At 35.8% G+C, this 19475-nt stretch overlaps 1 protein-coding gene across 1 annotated transcript in view; it reads right to left on the bottom strand.

The window, feature by feature from the left end:
- The window catches only part of LOC115452970 (sperm surface protein Sp17), a 171233-nt gene extending 153955 nt beyond the window's left edge, over positions 1-17278 (bottom strand). The window contains exon 1 of the mRNA XM_037438052.1: positions 17130-17278. The gene's annotated coding sequence lies outside the window, so the exon portion shown is untranslated. The remainder of the gene's footprint in view (positions 1-17129) is intronic.
- Between the last annotated feature and the right edge of the window lie 2197 nt (positions 17279-19475).

The following is a 19475-nucleotide window of genomic DNA, read 5'->3' as shown; positions in this document are numbered from 1 at the left end:
TTCATGAAATAATACGTATTATGTGTAGATTTGAGGAGATTTCTTTTAAATATTAAAACATAAAATTTCGCAACATAGAAGTATAATTAGTTTATTTTTATGTTAATAATTCGAACTTGCTGCGAGGAACATGCGCAGAATTTCTGAACGTTCAGGAATTCTTCCAGCTTTTTAATTAAAATATATGTAACAAAAGCTATATTATCTTTATTATACTTAATTACTATCTACTCTGATTTAGCGTAAACACGATATTCTGACAAGAAACTGCCTTTTATACTTTTATTGAAACCATAAACTAACTCGACTATAATAAATAACTCAGTAACATTAGAACTTGTTTGGTTCCGTGACAGCATATATTATGGCTATGGTCTGGAATTTGAAATTCGAATCCGCAGTCGGTCAACACTGGGTGACTGGTGGTAGGTCTCTCAAATGTAAGAGTCCTACTGGGTAGGTACCACTTCAATGTCTATTTCTGCCGCCGAGTGGCAGTATGTAGTCACTGTTGTGTTCCGGTTTAAAGGATATTGTATTTAGTGTAACATAATAAGACTTAACATCTCAGGATGGCAAGCGCAATGAAATACCAAACAATACAGTGTAATTTCAAGGTGTGACATGGTGTTTAGATACTGTTTATGGGCGGTCATATCGCTTACCATCAGTCGAACGACACGCGCGTCTCATCATTCAAAGTAATAAAATAAAACACGATTTGCCCCATCTCCTCTAGAGGAGTTAGGACTCAAAAAGGCCGTTAAAATTAAGCCACATCCTTTCTCCAACGTGCTCAGATATCCCCGCAATCCCACATTAGAGTGATATAAGGACAGATGGAATATGAATACTAAAAAGAAGAGTGCAAATTATGTACTATACAAGCAAAAGACAAAGAACAAATTCATTGTTCAATCGCATTGTGTCAAACAATTGTGCCTATCAAATAATCACGTTCCATTTTACGCAGAAAAATGACATCAAAGGACAAAAAATTAAATGAACGCACGCCGAGACCGCAATTAAATATTGATGAAGCGCCCGGGGCGGTGAATCAGCACAATTTTATCTTTTACTTCTGCGTGAGTTGGAACGTCTTTGATGTTTGAGGATATGTCTTCATCTTAATTTTATACGCGAAATGGAAAATCTGTCAAGTTTGCGGATTACTTTGAGTCTGTCAGTTTTTCTTTTCAGTGCACCATAGAGTCTCTCAGTACCGTAATTTTGTTGTGCGGAAAGACATCGCTCTGAGGTCCTGGGTTCGAATCCCGGGTCGAGCAAAGGGATATTGTTTTTTTTTTGTTTAGCCATGAATCTGGAATTTAGGCGATGGTGATTGGCTCTTCCCCTAGCATATCAAGTGTCAGAACAATGTGGCTTTGGCATGGGAAGTGGACAATTTAGTGTATTTCCAACTCCTCCCTATCTTTCTATTTGATTAATTTCGTTGCGGGATTATGACAAATTTACCCTGAGACTCGCCGAGTATCACCGCTCGGTGTCATAAAATGCGTGCCACTGCTGATCCTGGCTTACAGGAGTTGTAGTGGTGTAGGAGCGGGAAAGTCGCTGGTGAGTGTCAGAACAAACATGACGGAAAGTAAATGTCCTGATTATTCTATAGGAACGACAATGTGACTCTACTAGATCTGATGGTAAGTGGAGTGAAGTCCAATAGGATGTCGACTGACGAGAGATGATTACCCCTCTGCAGTCGACACAATTATGCCGGCTTGTTAGAACCGGATATACGACACACTCTTGCCACTATAGAGGGTTTATCAACTTGTGTACGGCGGTCGCTATCCTGGCGAATGTTTAAGCTTACGAAATATATGCAAATATTTGAATGCCTTATATATTCTATTAACTGCGCAACATCTTAAAGGAATTTAATATACGTCCATATTCGTCACATTTGAAACGAATATGAAATAATATTTCTGTGAGACGTCATGCTGTTAATAAATTCTGCGAAATTGGATTTCCATTTAAGGTGGTAGCTCAAGGTCCATTTTCATACATTTTGTTTCGGCTTTAATCTGGGTAACTAAACAAGTATTGGCAAGTAAAGAATTTAAATTCACGTCTAGTTAGTGATTAGTTCTCGCAGTTGAAAGAAAAACGTAAAATAATTAATAATCATGGATATTTCGGCCTTTAAAATTTAATATGACGAAATTTTAAAGGCAGAAATATCCATGATTATTAATTATTTTTACGTTTTTCTTCAACTGCGAGAACTAATCACTAACTAGACGTGAATTTACTTTGTTAAATGGACCTTGAGCTACCACCTTAATGTTTCTCCGAAACACGTATAGAAACAATATGGAAAGTTTGCAAAATGTTACTGAATATAATTCAGCGAATAAATAATCATGAATACTGGCTTGTATAAAAATAAAAACAAACTTAAGAAAAGATCAATAACTAAAATTAATTTGGTGAATTTCAGAATAACATAACACTGGCTTACGATAAAAAAAAATAATTTGTTCAGGAGAGATGAAGGTTGAAAGGAATTGTGTTCTTTTTATGAAAATAAGAAAAAAAAGACGAATTTAAAAAAGTTTACATCGGATGTAAGAAAATAGTTCTTTGTCTATTTCTTTTTTTTTTATTTTAAACATCTTTTTAAGTTCACAACTAACTATCCAGGCATTCTTGGACAGCGGTTATCACTTACCATAATGTAAATTAATTGTTCGCCCTTTGCTTTAAAAATAACATATTTCTAACATAAATGTGGAATAATTGTAGACCCTAATAAATTAACAATACGACACTAATTGAAACTTACGTTGTTACTTGATCATTCTATTTTGTCAAAAGAGGCTAATAACCTATACGTAATAACATTTTAGGCAATTTAAGTTTAGAGCTTGCGGTGCGCGTGTCGCTCTTCCATTTAATTAAGTGCCAGGGAAGCGAGCCCTAACTTTTTGTAAGGCTGCATACACAACACATGGTTTTGCAACTTCAAAATGAATTTTGTTAGTTAACTCTGTATGTTCACTATAAGTGTCCGTGGCGCGAAACTACTGCATAGATTTTTTTTAGCTTCGTTCCTTGAATCAAAATATTTATGTTTACAATAATACAATATACCTAAATAATTTCAAGTTTTTAATCAAAGAGACCAAAAAGAAACACTTTAATACTCGTCGAATTTGGCAAATTGAATATTTTTCTGTATAAAACATAATACTATAACGGCAATAAAGTTCTATTTTTAAATGTTTTCAAATTTTACCATATATCACCCCTGTATTACATATTGTCCCATTGTTGAACTCGGGCCACCTTTACTACTGAGAAGGATTAGACCGAAGTCCACCGCGCTGGCCTAATGCAGATTGGTAGACTTCACACACCCTCAAAATTCCTATAGAGAATTACTCAGGTATGCAGGTTTCCTCGCGATGTTTTCCTTCACCGTTAAAGCAAGCGATAATTCACTAAGAATACACATATAACTTTAGAATAGTCAGAGGTGCGTGCCCTTGTGTTTTGAACGTCCATTCATCTCAATTCAATTTTACCGTTCTTAATTTATTAAGTTAAAAGTATTCTATAAAACGTATAGTCTATTATAGTGTAGACACGCCTTTATCCAACCGATGAACATGCAAAATTAGAATATTAATCATAATGCAATGTCTCCCTTTGATGTACCCTATCTTTGAGATGAATTTTAAATTTTTATTTGAGGGGTGCGGTCTTTGAAATGTACAAAAATATTTCGTATTTTTTTAAATCATCTGGTTATTTTGGACGGTTCCATGTAGCCACTTTTTTGTGAAAAAATGTACAAAAAATCAAATAAATTTATGAATTATCAGATAAACTTGCGATGACCACCAGAAATCATCTGAATATAGATTACTAGCTATTACCCGCGTCTCCGTCTGCATGTAAAAGTATTTTCGTTGTAAATATTTTCTCAGGGATAAAAATCTATACCACTCTGGACTAATATAGCTTTCTATGACAGAATTTTCATAATTGGTTCAGAAGTTCCAGATATTAGTTTCAACAAACCTACAAACTTCCTCTTTATAATATTAGTATAGATAATTATTGTTACCCATGCACAGCCGGGGCGTGTCACTAGTTAATAATTTAAAAAGGTTATTTAATAATTACGAGTTATATTTAACCCCTTTCTCATTCCTTTAGACCACTTCACTGACCTTCCGTTTGATTGGAAAACTTTGCTAAACGATATTGCATTTCTGGCTACAGGCAACTTTATAGCCATTGTTTAAACTTTTAAAAGATAAATAAAATTCTTATTGCGAGTAAAATACTTTTAAACCGACTTCGAAAAAGATGAGGTTCTCAATTCGACTGATTTTTTTATTTTGGTTACCTCAGAACTTTTGACTGGGTGAACCGATTTTGATGATTCTTGAAATGAAAGCTGGTGTTTTTTGTGTGGTCCCATATAAATTTCATTTTTGTTGAAAAAAAATAAACATTAGTCATTAAAACTGCTAGTTAAGCTAGATAAATACATGAACAAATGTACGAAATCACTGTTTATTTTTTATTAGGCACCGACTCCAAAATTGATAACCAGTATGTAACGTTAAATGATTTTTTAGTTTTTAGTGGTTTTTGAAGGCGGTATGATTTTTTATTAAGTATACTTATACTTTTAAAGGATTGCCTTTTATGGCAAAAAGTGAGATGATGTTTATTGCTAAGAGCTTAGAGTCGGAAGGAACAAAGTCTAAAATGTAAAGTCTACTAACCTGCACTAGGCCAGGTGGACTAAGGCCTAATCCCCCTCAGTAGTAAAGGGCCGTGCCCAGCAGTGGGACAGTATATAACAGGAAATTGATAACGACCACAAATAAAATATTTAAAACAGCCGATTCAAAATAATTTTCCAAGAAGGTCCCGAAGTTAATCTGAAATGATAATGTTAAGGAAAATTAATTTTGAAAGAGTACCTCGTTGGAAGCGGCGATAGCCTAGTTGGGTGTGGAACGGACTGCCGAGACGAATGTCCGCAGGTTCAAATCCCAAGGGCACACACCTCTGACTTTTCTAAAAAATCATGTGTGTATTCTTTGTGAATTTATCGTTCGCTTTAACGGTGAAGGAAAACATCGTGAGGAAACCTGCACATCTGAGAAGTTCTCTATAGGAATTTCGAAGGTATGTGAAGTCTACCAATCCGCACTAGGCCAGCGTGGTCGACTAAGGCCTAATCCCCCTCAGTAGTAAAGGGCCGTGCCCAGCTGTGGGCAAGTATATAATACAGGGCTGATATTATTATTATTATATTATACCTCGTTGGAGGAAATGATGCGGAATATGCAAAAGAGAATTTAACCAGATTAAGGACATTAATATTGCTACGTGGTAGATAATGTTTTGATTTTTTTTATATTGGCACAGTAAAGTGATCCCCACTGCATCTGATTGTAAGTGGAGTGAGGTCAAATAGAATGTCGACGAACGAGAGATGATTACCCCTCGGCAGTCGACACAATTATGCCGGCCTGAAAAAATATGCCATTTGTCACCATATGTGTTGTTGCGTGTTACGTCTCATGATGTGATAAGGGGCGAGCCAATCGCCATAACAACCACAAATTCCAGACTCCAAGCTGACAGTAGAAAATCCCAATATCACTAACCGAGCCGGGATTCAAACCCGGGACCGTACCGCGCAAGCAATAAACTACGCTACTGAAGCAGTCAAGTTCAATGAATGAAAAATACATTAAATCTTTTAGGAACATCGCAACCCTATACGAGGAGATGATTGGCTTGTCATATGAAAATATCATGAGATAGTACGGTTTATTCAACGGATACGCGCAATAACCGCCAGGTCCAGTGGTAAAGCAAAAATTCAAAGCCAACCAAGTGACCTCTGCAGACGTAGTGACCTGTCCTAAACTTTCTGAAACACTAAAGTGCCAAACTAATATCGAGACTCCGAGACAGGGGCAAAAAAATTATCTCTAGAGACTACTTCAATTCAAATAAAAGGATGTCAGTTCAACCCTGATCTAAAAGTTTGAAGGGTATATTAACTTATATTCGTTGTGGATTATTTCGGTGGGATAGTATTGCGTGCGCCATACGACACCGCTCTGATGTCCCGTTGTGTTTTTTTGGTCAGAACCAGCATAAAGTGGAATTAGTGTCTGATATGGCAATAACCCAATATCATTAAAGGATGGAGAGACATGGCGAAAAGTGGATGCCCTGGTTACACCTCTGCCTACTCTTCGGTATAAAGGCGTGATGCGTGTGTGCGTGCTATTTAGGTACTATTCATTGTCCGCGGCTTCGGTCGCGTGAAAACCTAGCCTGATAAATAAATAAATAAATAAAGATCATATTCCCGCTATGAACTTTTTGAAGATAAAAGGTAGGCTAGTAGTAATATAATTTTATTCAAGGATTGGTCTATGTGCAAAGTTTCATCCATATAAGTTCAGCGGATTCTGCCTATCCTTCTAGCAAAGATTGAAACATCTTTCTAAACTTTAAGTTACAATACATTGACATATATTTTACCGATCACAATATCAATAAAGTGTTTATGGTCCAGTACTAGTTAAGCAGTGGGAAAAAACACAGAAAAATTAACTACAAATCTGAATCCAAGACTTCCCAACCTACAACTCCACCACTAAACCAAAGCAATGAACATTATACATGTTTTATTTCAATGTTCATAATTAAATCCAAGGTCATTAAACCTTTTAACAAAACTAAACAAGCAACGTTCGTGCTTACGCCCTATTAAAACTAAAATATTACCGCGAATAACTTCTGTCGTTACAAGACACGGTAAATTCGCATGCGGCTTACAAGAAGTTATAATTCAAAATGAAGGCGGCATCTGCATATAAAGATTGAATAGCAATGGCGAAGGTTGAAATTTTCCGAAACCCGACACAACTTATAGGTACTAATATGCATAAATGGGATCTACAAATCGTTCTAATGACAATTAGATTCTACATAATGTAGTAACATTGTGTTCCGATTTGAAGGACATTGTAGCCAGTGTAACTACTGGACATAATAAGTCTTAACATATGTCTCAGGATGGCGAGCGTAGTGGAATACCAAACAATACTTTGTAATTCAAGGTGTTGGATGGTGTTTGTACTGTTTATGCGCGGTCGTATCGCTTACCACGAGGCGAACGGCATACTCGTCTCTTCAAACAAAGCTATAAAAAAAATAGGCAGGCAAATAGGGTTATATGGACCCTTACGCCACCGTTGGGTAAGTCTCTTTTATGCGAAATCCAGGCTACAGTAATGCTCCAACTCCTCCCTACCTTTCTATTTGATTAATTTCGTTGCGGGATAAAGACAAATTAGTTTTCCCTGAGACTCGCCGAGCTTCACTGCTCGGTGTCATACAATGCCACTGCTGATCCTGGCTAACAGGAGTTGTAGTGGTGGGTGTGAGGGCGGGAAAGTCTCTGTGGCTATGCCTATTTCTGCAAAGCAACATTGTTTTAGTCTTTTGTGTTTGGATTCGAAGGACATTGTAACCAATGTTAAAGCTAGGCATTATGAGACGTAACATCTTATATATTAGAGTGACGAATGCATTGCAATTCCATGTCTTTTAATTTTAATTCAAATTATTACTTCTCTATATGGATATTGGTATCTCGTACCATCAGCTAAGCGACTTACTCATCGCATCATTGATTTTGATAATAAAAGACAAAGACATATTTAATTTCTATTTCATAAATAGATAGATAGAATTTCATCTTTAAAGAGTGAGACAACAAATACAATGTCTTCAAGTATTCTTGCCGCCTCCATTTTTTCTAACTTCATGGTCTTGAGCCACGATGGTATCTGTTTCGCATATTTTTGTAAATGCGCGAGGTATGCGTATAACTGATGTACAATTTTTGAGTATCTAAATAATTTTGTAATTTGTATTTATATAATGTACTTTTTTTGCATCATGGTTGCTAACTCATATTGAGGCCTATAAGGGCTCGCGACAAAAAAATCAGGCCGGCATAATAGTGACGACTGCCGGGGGAATCATTCTCTACCTAATAAAAAATTTCTACCGAGTATTGTTTCACATTCTGTAACTCGATGTGTTTTTCCGAATATATAAAACTATACTTACTCTGTGGAATATAAATAATTTACCGTTCCACAAAAATATTACAAGAATTCATAGTAATATAATCCATTATTCCTTAATTACGTTGGTGTGGCAATAGACACCCCTTATCACATCATGGGATAAAAAACACACAACGAAAAGTAGGTGCAATAGTTACGCCTGTAACCCTTTTGAAGATAGAAGGCGTGAATTTATGTTTTTTTTTTTGTCGCTACTTGAATGACGAGATAAGGTTGCCGTTCGCCTGGTGATAATCGATACGACCATCCATACACAGTATATTATACACCATCCAACACAACATAACACAACGCAGTGGGATACCAAACTATACTTGAATCCTCGCCATCCTGAGACATGAGATATTAAGTCTTATGTCCAGTAGTTATATTGGTACAATGTCCTTCAAACTAGGCCACAACAATGACACACTGCTGCTTGACAACATAAATAGACATTGCGGTGGTACCTACCCAGGCGGACACTCACATATGAGAGACCTACCACCAGTAAAAGTACTTTGTACCAGTGCACCTAGGAGTATTATACTTTACCCAAATTCTCTTTAGTCTCAAAGCAGTTTTATACATTAACTAAAACGAATACAAGTTGCGTAATTTTCCATTCTCATTGAAATTAATGCGCAAGAGCAAGCGTTGACTTTTACCGATTTCTTACGAAAGCTTTCATTAATTATTTAGCAAGCCAATGCAACCACTACTATTGTCTCGGCGTACTCGACATTACTTATTTATGTCTGTAGGTGAGTTATTTATGTCTGTATACTATAGCCTTCATCTGACGTCTTTATGGTCTCGTGGATGTACGGGTGTGACCTGGGTTCGATTTTCAAGTCGGGCCTTTTTTTTATACGGACACAAGTTGACGCCACTGCATCTCATAATAAGTGAAGTGAGGTCCAAAAGAATTACGACTGACATGAGATGATTACCTCTCAACATACTACACAATTATGACTGACATAAGATGGTTACTTATCGTCAGTCGACATATTATACAATTATGCCGGCTTGTTGGAACCGGATATGCACAGGTTGATGGAACGACACATTTACGTGGAATAATTGTAACAGTTCAGCGACAGTTTTGATTATGCGGCCACGACAAAGTGACCAGCACCTGATGGTAAAAGAAGTAAGTTCATTAGAATTTCGACTGACGAGAGATGATAACCACTCGACAGTCGACACAATTATGCCGGCCTGTTGGAACTGTATATACACAGGCTGATCCCGGAACGCAAGTCACGTGTGGCACTATGCCGGGTTTTAACACCTTGCGTACGGTGGTCGCTAACCGGGCGGATATATAATATACTACCTACAAATAATAAAATAATTATGTCAGGGTTTTTATAACAAAAATCCAGACATTAGATTCCATATACCTGGGATTAGTCATGATGGTTGTAAAAACTTATTCAAATCTTTTTGACGTTAACTTGTTTGTATAGGAAGAAATTTAGAAACGTTAAATTTCGGCTTCAGTTTCAGCGTTTGATGAAAATAAAGAGAAAAAAATGGCGTCCAATGTTTTTACGTATGAATAATAATAAATTATTCAAATAAAACTAAGCCTTCTTCGGTTTCGAATACTTTAAAGAATAATTTTATATCGATGCCTACCATTCGCATAAACATAAGAAATATTTAATAATCAATTATTTAACATAAAAAACTTTTACGCAGGCACAGCGGCGAATAAAAGCTATATTGTTAAGTTCAGGGCAGTTCAACGACATTTTCTTTAAATTTTTTCACAGTTTCAAACTCTCGTGCATGTTTAACAAGGCTTAAACTGATTAAAACTATTATAATTTTCGTCGACTTAGTAAATTTAATGAATTGATCAAACATGTTATTTGTTTGACGTAATTATAAAACTTTTTGATACAACCGAATAAAAAATGTGACATTTCTTTGGTAGATTGAGATAGGTTAATGTGGATTACTGCCACCGACTAGAAACAAACCTTAGAAGTATGTATACCTCATGGTTGCCAATTCACATTGAAGCCTAGGTTGGCTCATGAACATTTTGCTGACCTTATCCCCTCCTCCCATTCTTAAAGAGTTCCTTTCCTTCCTCTACACTTTCATCCCCAGATATCCTCTCCCAACTTTCTAGGACAGTCGCTATGCCGGGAGATTCCATTATCCCATTAATTTCCCCCGGTCCTTGCGTGGTCTAATACAAAAAAACACAGTCGAATGTATCAATCGGCAGACAAATATTTTTGCAGCTTTGCTTTAAAAATAGTGCAAAGGAATTTCTCAGCGTAAATCATTTGTTAAACCCATTACACAATGTGCCGTCGATTTCTGGCTAGCATTTTTATGACTGTCGTAAAGTACTAGAAATATTTTAAAGGCGCTTCAAGGCAATGACACTCGCATATTTCTGCAACGATCTAAGTTTATAACAGAATATACACAGTTGCACCAAAACACTCCGATGCACTCATTATATTTCTTGTTTATCTATACTCTATACTATTATATACAGCTGTAGAGTTTGTTTGTTTGAACTCGTTAATGTCAGAAACTACTGGTTCGAATTGAAAAATTATTTTAGTGTTGGATAGCCCATTTTTCGAGGAAGACTATAGGCTGTATAACATAACGCTTTGACTAGAACGAAACATCAATGAAAAATGTTGCAAAAACGGGGATTTTTTTCCATTTGGGAGATTCTTTCGCGTGCGATGCGTAAACTATTTAAGTTACATAACAATAAATTATGACGGAATTGTTTCCCTTAAAAAATCAACAAACATATATTATAAAACAAAGTCCCCCAACGCTTCTGTCTGCCTGTCTGAAACCAAGAAACTCAAAAACCACCCAACGAATTGCGATGAAATTTAGTATCGAGATAGTTTGAAAAACTGGGAAGGATAGGCTATTTTCTATCCCGGAAAAATATATAGCGGGACTTTTATTACGGAAAACTCTTTTACGCGGGCAATATAATAATACCAGCCCTGTATTATATACTTGCCCACTGCTGAGCACGGGCCTCCTCTACTACTGAGAGGGATTAGGCCTTAGTCCACCACGCTGGCCTAGTGCGGATTGGTAGACTTCACACACCTTCGAAATTCCTATAGAGAACTTCTCGGATGTGCAGGTTTCCTCACGATGTTTTCCTTCACCGTTAAAGCGAACGATAAATTCACAAAGAATACACACATGATTTTTTAGAAAAGCCAGAGGTGTGTGCCCTTGGGATTTGAACCTGCGGACATTCGTCTCGGCAGTCCGTTCCACACCCAACTAGGCTATCGCCGCTTTTACGCGGGCAAAACCTTAAACATTTACTTTATAAAGATACTAGCATAGGCCCCTAGTAGTCATAGAGAATGTATGGACAATTCGCCAACAATATTTCTGGCTCATGATACGCTAGTCCACCTACTGTCGTATCAAACAAAAATCACACAAAAAACATACATATTATCAACTCAAAACACAAATATCATTCCAAATTAACAAAATACTACAATAAACTTGTTTCTAGTTTGTTCAGACAAAATTTCACAACTCACAAGAAGACTTATTTAGTTCGAGTCCAATTCGAGGTACAATGGTTGCGGTCAAAGGAGATATCCAGTGCCAAATTCCACATTTCATATACCATTTTGTTGTCGAGTTAATAACCAGCATTCTTTGTAATAATGTAGTCTACATTAGATATTATTTGTAAATTGTTTTTAGTCCATTGAAATGTTACATTTTTTAGGCCTTACCTTGCGTTTTTTAGAGGACGCAATTTTATTTTTTTGTAGTGTAGGGGGTCAGTCTAAAAGCTAAAACCAAGTTTGTGGGGTCGCCACCTTTGTCCCACGGCCGCCATCTTGAAAATAGGGGTTTAAATGGTTTTTACGATGTATCTCTTAAACTATTTATCTGACAAAAAAAATGTATAAACACTTTTTGTTGCAAATTAAATTCTCTACAACTTTGGTTTAGTAACTTTTGTCGTAGAACTATAAATAAAAAAGTTATAAGCGAAAATGTTAAGAAATTTTTTTTTGTACTCATTAATACCCAAATACCCAAGGGACCATTAGGGAACAAAAGAACATCTGCCTGCTATTATTATTATTATTTCTAACCTCTCTTATTGTAAGAATAGCTGATAATATTGTGTTGAAGTTGTCGTAAGTAAGTTCAAAAGCTAGTCCTAAATAAAAATATATTTTACAAATATTCATACTTATAATACCATATAATAAACCTTTGACGCTGACAACTAAGGATCTCGTAATAAAAATTCATGGTATATTGTAAGCGTGTCATAATATGGAAAACACCTTGTTCTACAATGGATGGCGAATATTGATTTTTCCTTTGTCATAAACATGTTGTTCATAGCTTTAATGGTTAATTATTCCATTACCTTATGAGTGTTTATAACTCACTGACATACTAATAGGATTAGGCAAGATTGATCACATAGGAAATAAGCTCACGCCTCGATCCCCGAGAGGTTAGGCAGAGGCGAAAGTAGTGCACCCGAATTTCGTCTTGTTTTTTTGAAACGTACATGGCAATGTGACCCCACTCGTTATGGTAACTGGAGTGGAGTCTAATAGAATGTCGACTGCCGATTATCCCTCGGTAGTCAACACAATTATGCCAATACGACAGTTTTTTTAATTTTTGTCTATATGTTTGTACGCACTTGACGCAAAAAGTATTGCATGGAATTGACTGCAGTTTTCACTGATGCATTACTAGAGGTCTAACTCAAAATATAAGCTCCATTTTATCGCCAGAAAATATAACTCCGGACTAATATTCCGGAAAAATGTTATCATGCGGACGGAGCCACGAGCTGTAGCAAGTTAACATTATAATTGAATATTTGGTACACATCAATTCAAGCCATTTCAAATGGACCAAATTAATACTGTTTAATCTCACATAAATGGAAGGTATTTTAAACGGTAAGCCTTTGTAATTAAAGTCTATTTTCGGCTTTAAATTTATTTATGGAGCCTTATGAAATAACATTTTGGATGAGTGATTTATTCAGTATTATTATTTTGTATGTTGAAGTGGTATTGAGTTTTTCTGCTCAGTGTGGGCCCAGAGTCTGGAATTTATGCCCGATATGATGATAGGCTCATTATCACATCATGGGACGGAACACACATGGTCAAAATGCGTGCTCTAACCGTGAGAGTATTTTTCCTTAATTTATACTAATATATAAAGCTAAAGAGTTTGTTCGTTTGAACGCGTTAATCTCAGGAAATACTAAACCGATTTTGAAAATTCTTTTACTAATAAGTAGCTACGTTACTTGTGAGTGCTATACTTTTTATTCCTATGACTTCATAGGAAGAAATGTACAAGACGAATACACAAAAGAGGCAATGGCTGCGCCTTTTAAACCAAATTCTTAAGATATAGATACTGTATCACAAAATAAATGTACAAGACATAACAAATAGCTCCGCTAAACTTCATTAAAACAATTCACCGACATTTTAACATGATATTAAAAATAACTAAAATGAAACTATATTATAAAGGTACCATTTCGCGAATATTCTATAAACGAAAAAGGAATCACGCAAGTCCACAAATTTCATTGAAATCTGTGTATATACATTAAAAAGTATTATTATTATTATTATTATATTAATTAAAGTGCGAAATAATTACTTTATACTTTAAATATATCATTTAAAACCTATTTCAAAGCCAATACTTTACATTCCATTATCTAAATTCTCTCAATATGTAAATCTTAAACGGTTTGCTATAACAGTCTATCCAGGTGGATCTCACTATCGGCCGGATAATTGCCTTTGAGATTGGACCATCGCCTATCTACCTAAGGTCAATATGATTTTCACGTAAATTGCATATGCATTCTGTTAGATGTGAGAATATCCGTTTCAAAGGCATTGTTATGTCGACTGGCGAGGGATTATCTCTTTTTTTTTTGGGAACCACTGTGGTCATCACTGTAGGTACCCTGCGAAAGGTGTACAGGCGATCCCCCGCCTAAGCAACCACAGGAGTCCCTAGGGGAATAGGTGGGAAGGAAGTATGGGAGATGTTCGCGAGCCCTTATAGGCCTCAATGTGAATTTAGCAACCATGAGGTATACACACTGAACTCTGTGCATAGCCGTGCATTCGGTAGGGAGACCGAGCGCACAAGAATTACCTCAGAGGGGGGGGGGGGGTTGATTATCTCTTGTCAGTCGATACTAGGACTGAACTCCGCTTACCATTAAGTACAGTGGGGTCACTTTGCCATGACAAAAAATCTCTAGGCAAAGAAAAATCCAAATAAACTAAAGTTACTGATGTGACATGTACTGAAACACTGATGTTATTTTACCCACAAACAAAAATTATGATTTAGATTACAATTAAGTTGACTGTCAGTGGCGGGGTTTTATAGCAGTCTTGGGTTCGACCCCGGGTGGGTAAAAACAATATTGTTTCTTCTGCCCGTATCAACCTTGAGTCTGGAGTTTGCGCTCATTATGGCGATAGTCTCACTCGCTATCATAAGCGAAGGATTTCAAATGGCGAAAAATCGGCTCTCTAATTGCCCATATGTGTGTATGTGAGAGGGTGTATGTGTGCCTGTGCATACAGACACACCCACATATTTACATATTTGTATATAATTTCAAACAAAATTTCTTTTCTTTTCATTGAGAGAATTTAACTCTTATACTGATACTGTCAAAGTATAAATGATATTCCTCTATCCCATAGTGTCCTCTATGGAACATGTCCGAGAATGGAATAGTAACCAATATGTTGACAGGCTGCTATTATAGTATGGAAATTCGTTCGTAGCAAGGCACTAGGTATATACCTTGTTACCTTTGGTGATACAATTGTATGTTTATACTTCTTACTGCTTACATAGACATTAAAGTAATTGTAAAATGTAGATATACTTTGACTTTTCGGACGACCAACACTTCAATCTCCTCCGTGACCATAAAAGCTGCTGACTTTTCGGAATAAACTACATCATCGTGATAAGCATCACTGCACAAATAAAATAAACTAAAAAAACTATGACGCATCATGATTTCATCATTCGGAATCGCCTAAAGTTAAGTTAAAAATAGTATCAAATACGTCAACTTACATTTTAGGAGAGTCCGACAACACCCCTAGGTCTTGTGATTAATGGGAATCATTTACACCCTTGTGGAACTTGCGAGGGTCCCCCCCCCCTCTCGAGGCAATTCTTGTGCGCTCGGCGTCCATACCGATTGCACGCCCATGCTTGGAGGGACATTATGACTAGGCACATAGTGGAACGTGTCTACCTCTTGGTTGCAAAATTCACACGGAAGCCTATAAGGGACCGCGAACAATCGCTCGCCCTCTCCCTTCCGCTCATCCTAAGACGGTTCCTTATCCTTCTCCCACTCTTCCTTCCCATCTAGCCCTGCCCCACTTTTATAACGATTACACTGACTCGTTGTTGGGCACAGACTCTTCTCAAAGGATTTAAGCATTAGTCCACCACGCCGGCCTAGTGCGGGATTTCAAATATAAATTCTTGTGGATATCAGGTATACAGGAGAAATCCTTCATATATTCAAATATTTACCAAATAGCCTAGAGTGTTAACTGAAAGTCCCTCATGTCATCTTGCACCCACAAGTCCGTTTAGTGTCACGACTATTGACTATAAAAACATATCCTTGATAAAATCAGAAAATAGATTTTATTTCAAAGAGCGTAAAAATCATTACGCCAGTGTTATAAAATTAACTCAAACTGATGTCATGCCAGGATCTAAAGTCTAACAGAATAAGCGATTTAAAATATTATAAAGTATTTCCCTGCACGAGATTGTTGTGCTCGATATGGCGATAAGCTCGCCGTTATCATAAAACTGATATAACATCTATCATTGCAATAATCACATCTATATACGTTTCAAAGATTAAAGCGTAAACATATGTCATACTATATTTATTACTCTATCCTTTCCATTAAGCTGTAGTCGTGTTCCCTACACGGTTCCTTCATAATAAAAACATTTTAACGACTACTGCGTACATTCCCATCTATAAAAAACAGAAATATAATATTTACACTAAACAGAAATGGAAATGGAGTTATTTATGTAATTAAACTTTTAATTACACCAGTGTGACTACAGACTTCGTAATGACGGGAGAAACTATAATTTTAAATACCGCAATAAAATCCGTAAAAATACTTTTATTTCAATATACAAAACATATTTTCCAAATGCTTTTCTCATACTTTTATAAAGGATAAATAAATATACAATTGTTTAAACAATTCTATTTTAACTAGTATACATAAATCTACATGTCATAACTTTTTCTAAAATTACACAAGTAATTACTATTTATTATAAATATAATTTACTTTACAGTCATGACTATCTAGATTCTAATCTAAATTTATGTGACCTTTTTATTTTATATTATTACTAATTTCATAACCGTTATATATATTTTATTAAATATAATGACTCATCAAATCGCACGTGTACTTTACTGTGAAAAAGTCATCATATGACAAGAATATTTTATGACCTTACCTGAACGGTGAAATATAAAAACGCCGTAAGAATATTCTTCGACCATTACCCCAATATTATGAGTAATAATTCATCTTTACCCATACTGAGATGTAGATTCGACCCATTACCGACATGCGGTCTGACACCGGCTGCACGGACCGAATCCTTTGCCATAAATCTTTAAAACTATTAAAACAATCTGCTGCTTCGTTGTCTAGTCGAAAGCTAAAGAGTTTATGTTGACTAAGATTTTAAAAAACAACGCCGTACACATGTCAATACCAAATAAAATTAAAAACCGTACACCACTTCAAAAATAACCGTTAATGAAACAAATAAAATTCACAAAACAAAACAGAATCAATAAACAAGCACGAATATAAAAGGATGAAAAAAACTTACAAGGCTGTATGCTTTGATGCCAGTTGCCAGAACAATCCAAAAAAAGTCACACACACTGTAATGGCGGGTGTTAAATTGCAAAAAACACGCACAGATTATATGTTTTTTGTGTCTGGAACGCGCGGGCGGCGGGAGCGAGCGTGCGGGCCCACCGACGGCAGACAGACGACTGAGATGAACAAGGATGGGGTGCAATCCTTGTGTCTAGCTATATTTTAAATTTCGAATGTCTGACTATGACCAAGTCAATAATAGGCGAGTGATGGCCAGACGGCTTTTTATCTGTACACGCATAGATAAAATTGCACCAGCTTTTACAAATAGATAGCTATTACACTAGACAAATACAATTTAGTTATGTAGAGTTCATCCATGACTCTTTTGGTAATGGATCTATCGTGATTTTGAGTCTTGTTTTTACAAAAAAAAAATGGTCGAGAATGCAAGGAAAATAATTTATCAAGGACAATTGATATAGAAACAATCAAACTTGCTCTACGGCGGTTAAAAAAGCTGACATTAAAGAAAATGATTCAATTTTCTATACTTTTAAATCCTATCTAGCCAACATCATGAAATTATTAATAAACAATCTTGCAAATCCGTATTTGCATTTCGTTTTACAGTCGATAAATTGCTTTTGGTTAAGTGGCTTGGTCTACATAGTAAACCATAAATATGACTATATTTAGACATTAAAAATCTTCCTAAAAACAGTGACATGATCGCTACATAGTAAAAACAATTTATTAAACACAATATGACATACATTAGACGGAAATCCACTTCCAACAAAACAATACGGACATATTCGTATAGAAAACATAAACAGATTATTTCTAAGAATTTTCCTTAAATAGTAACATGTTCTCGGTAAAGACCGGATATGTATTGCGGAGAAACTATTCCTTTTAGGATTAAAATCACGTTTGCGAGCAATGATTGTCGTTTAATATCTAATTTAATGGTTTCTATTTACTGACGACCTTATATTCATTGGAAATAGAACTAAAATTCCTTGAATGGCAGATAACCAAATGAATTTAGCGCAGTGGAATACCAAAAAATACTTTGTAATTAAAAAAGTTGGATGATGTTTCTACTGTTTATAGGCGGACGTATCAATTACTATCACGTCCGGCAAGCTCGTCTTGTCATTCAAAGCAATAAAAAAATCCAAATAGCTGATAATATTTTGCAAATCCTGAAAATGCCCTTTTGCGTTTGATATGGCGGTAGACTCGCCCATATCATGGGACGGAGCACAAGAACATGCCTTTTTGTCTCCGAAATGGCGTTGGACTCGCCCCATCACATCATGGGACGGAGCACACAAAGCGAAAAGTAGGTACCCTGGTTACTTCTACCCCTTTAGAGATAGGTGTGTGAGCTTTATCTGTGTGAAAATTTCTTCCAAATTCGTTGAATAGTTTCTACGTTTATTTCTAACACCGAAACATGTTCACAAACTTTCGCATTTATATTTCTTAAAATAAATGTACGCAACGAAAAAGCTTTTTATGATGTATTACGATACATTTCAGTCGCATCTGATTCTTTTTTGTATGTCTTAAAACATACAACCTATATAATATTATTTTATAGAACGAATATGCTCAGACAAACAAACAAAAAAAACAGACAAAAAAATAATAAAACAATATTTCATAAAACTATTTCGTTACGCACATTTATTTTGCGAAATACTCTTATAATATTAGCATTAAAGCCTAAGTAAAAAAAAATATCCTAAAATAGAAAAATACGATTTCTATCAAATTATAGCAACTGGGAGATGTATTTTTAATAAAGCGTTGTGAAAAGGCCGAGACCGCGTGTAATAAATAATAAAAATACGTGCTTCGGTTTCGGGGGCTTATGAAATATGTAAGTGAATGTTACAGTGGGCTCTGGATCGCTTTTATTCACGACAGTAGCTTAGGGGATAGGCAGCAACAAGTGAAAATTGTGATGGAAGATACCGGAGATTCTTACGAACAACGAGTTTTTAGTAACATCCCGAAGTCTGGAATAGGGTATTTGTTTTTTTTTATAACTTTTATCAAATATGTACGTCGTATAAATTTTTAAACAGAAGAAATCATTGAATTGTGTAAATATCCACAAGTTATAAGCCATTGAAGTTAGATAGAAGAGATGAGTGTCAAAAAACAGAAAAGAGACGAAATACTTGCATGTGACGTCAGCGGGCATTACGATGCGTGCGAAAGAAAGAGATGGAGCGATATCCCCACTCCACGCCCACTCCTGCACGTAGCAATATTTGAAATTTGAATTACTGTCTCATTTCTTACCCAATTTTAATATTTTTCAGAAGACTTTCTT

This window comes from Manduca sexta, chromosome 2, assembly GCF_014839805.1.
Source record: "Manduca sexta isolate Smith_Timp_Sample1 chromosome 2, JHU_Msex_v1.0, whole genome shotgun sequence".
Classification (NCBI taxonomy): Eukaryota; Metazoa; Arthropoda; class Insecta; order Lepidoptera; family Sphingidae; genus Manduca; species Manduca sexta.
This window is presented reverse-complemented; position numbering and strand designations above follow the sequence as displayed.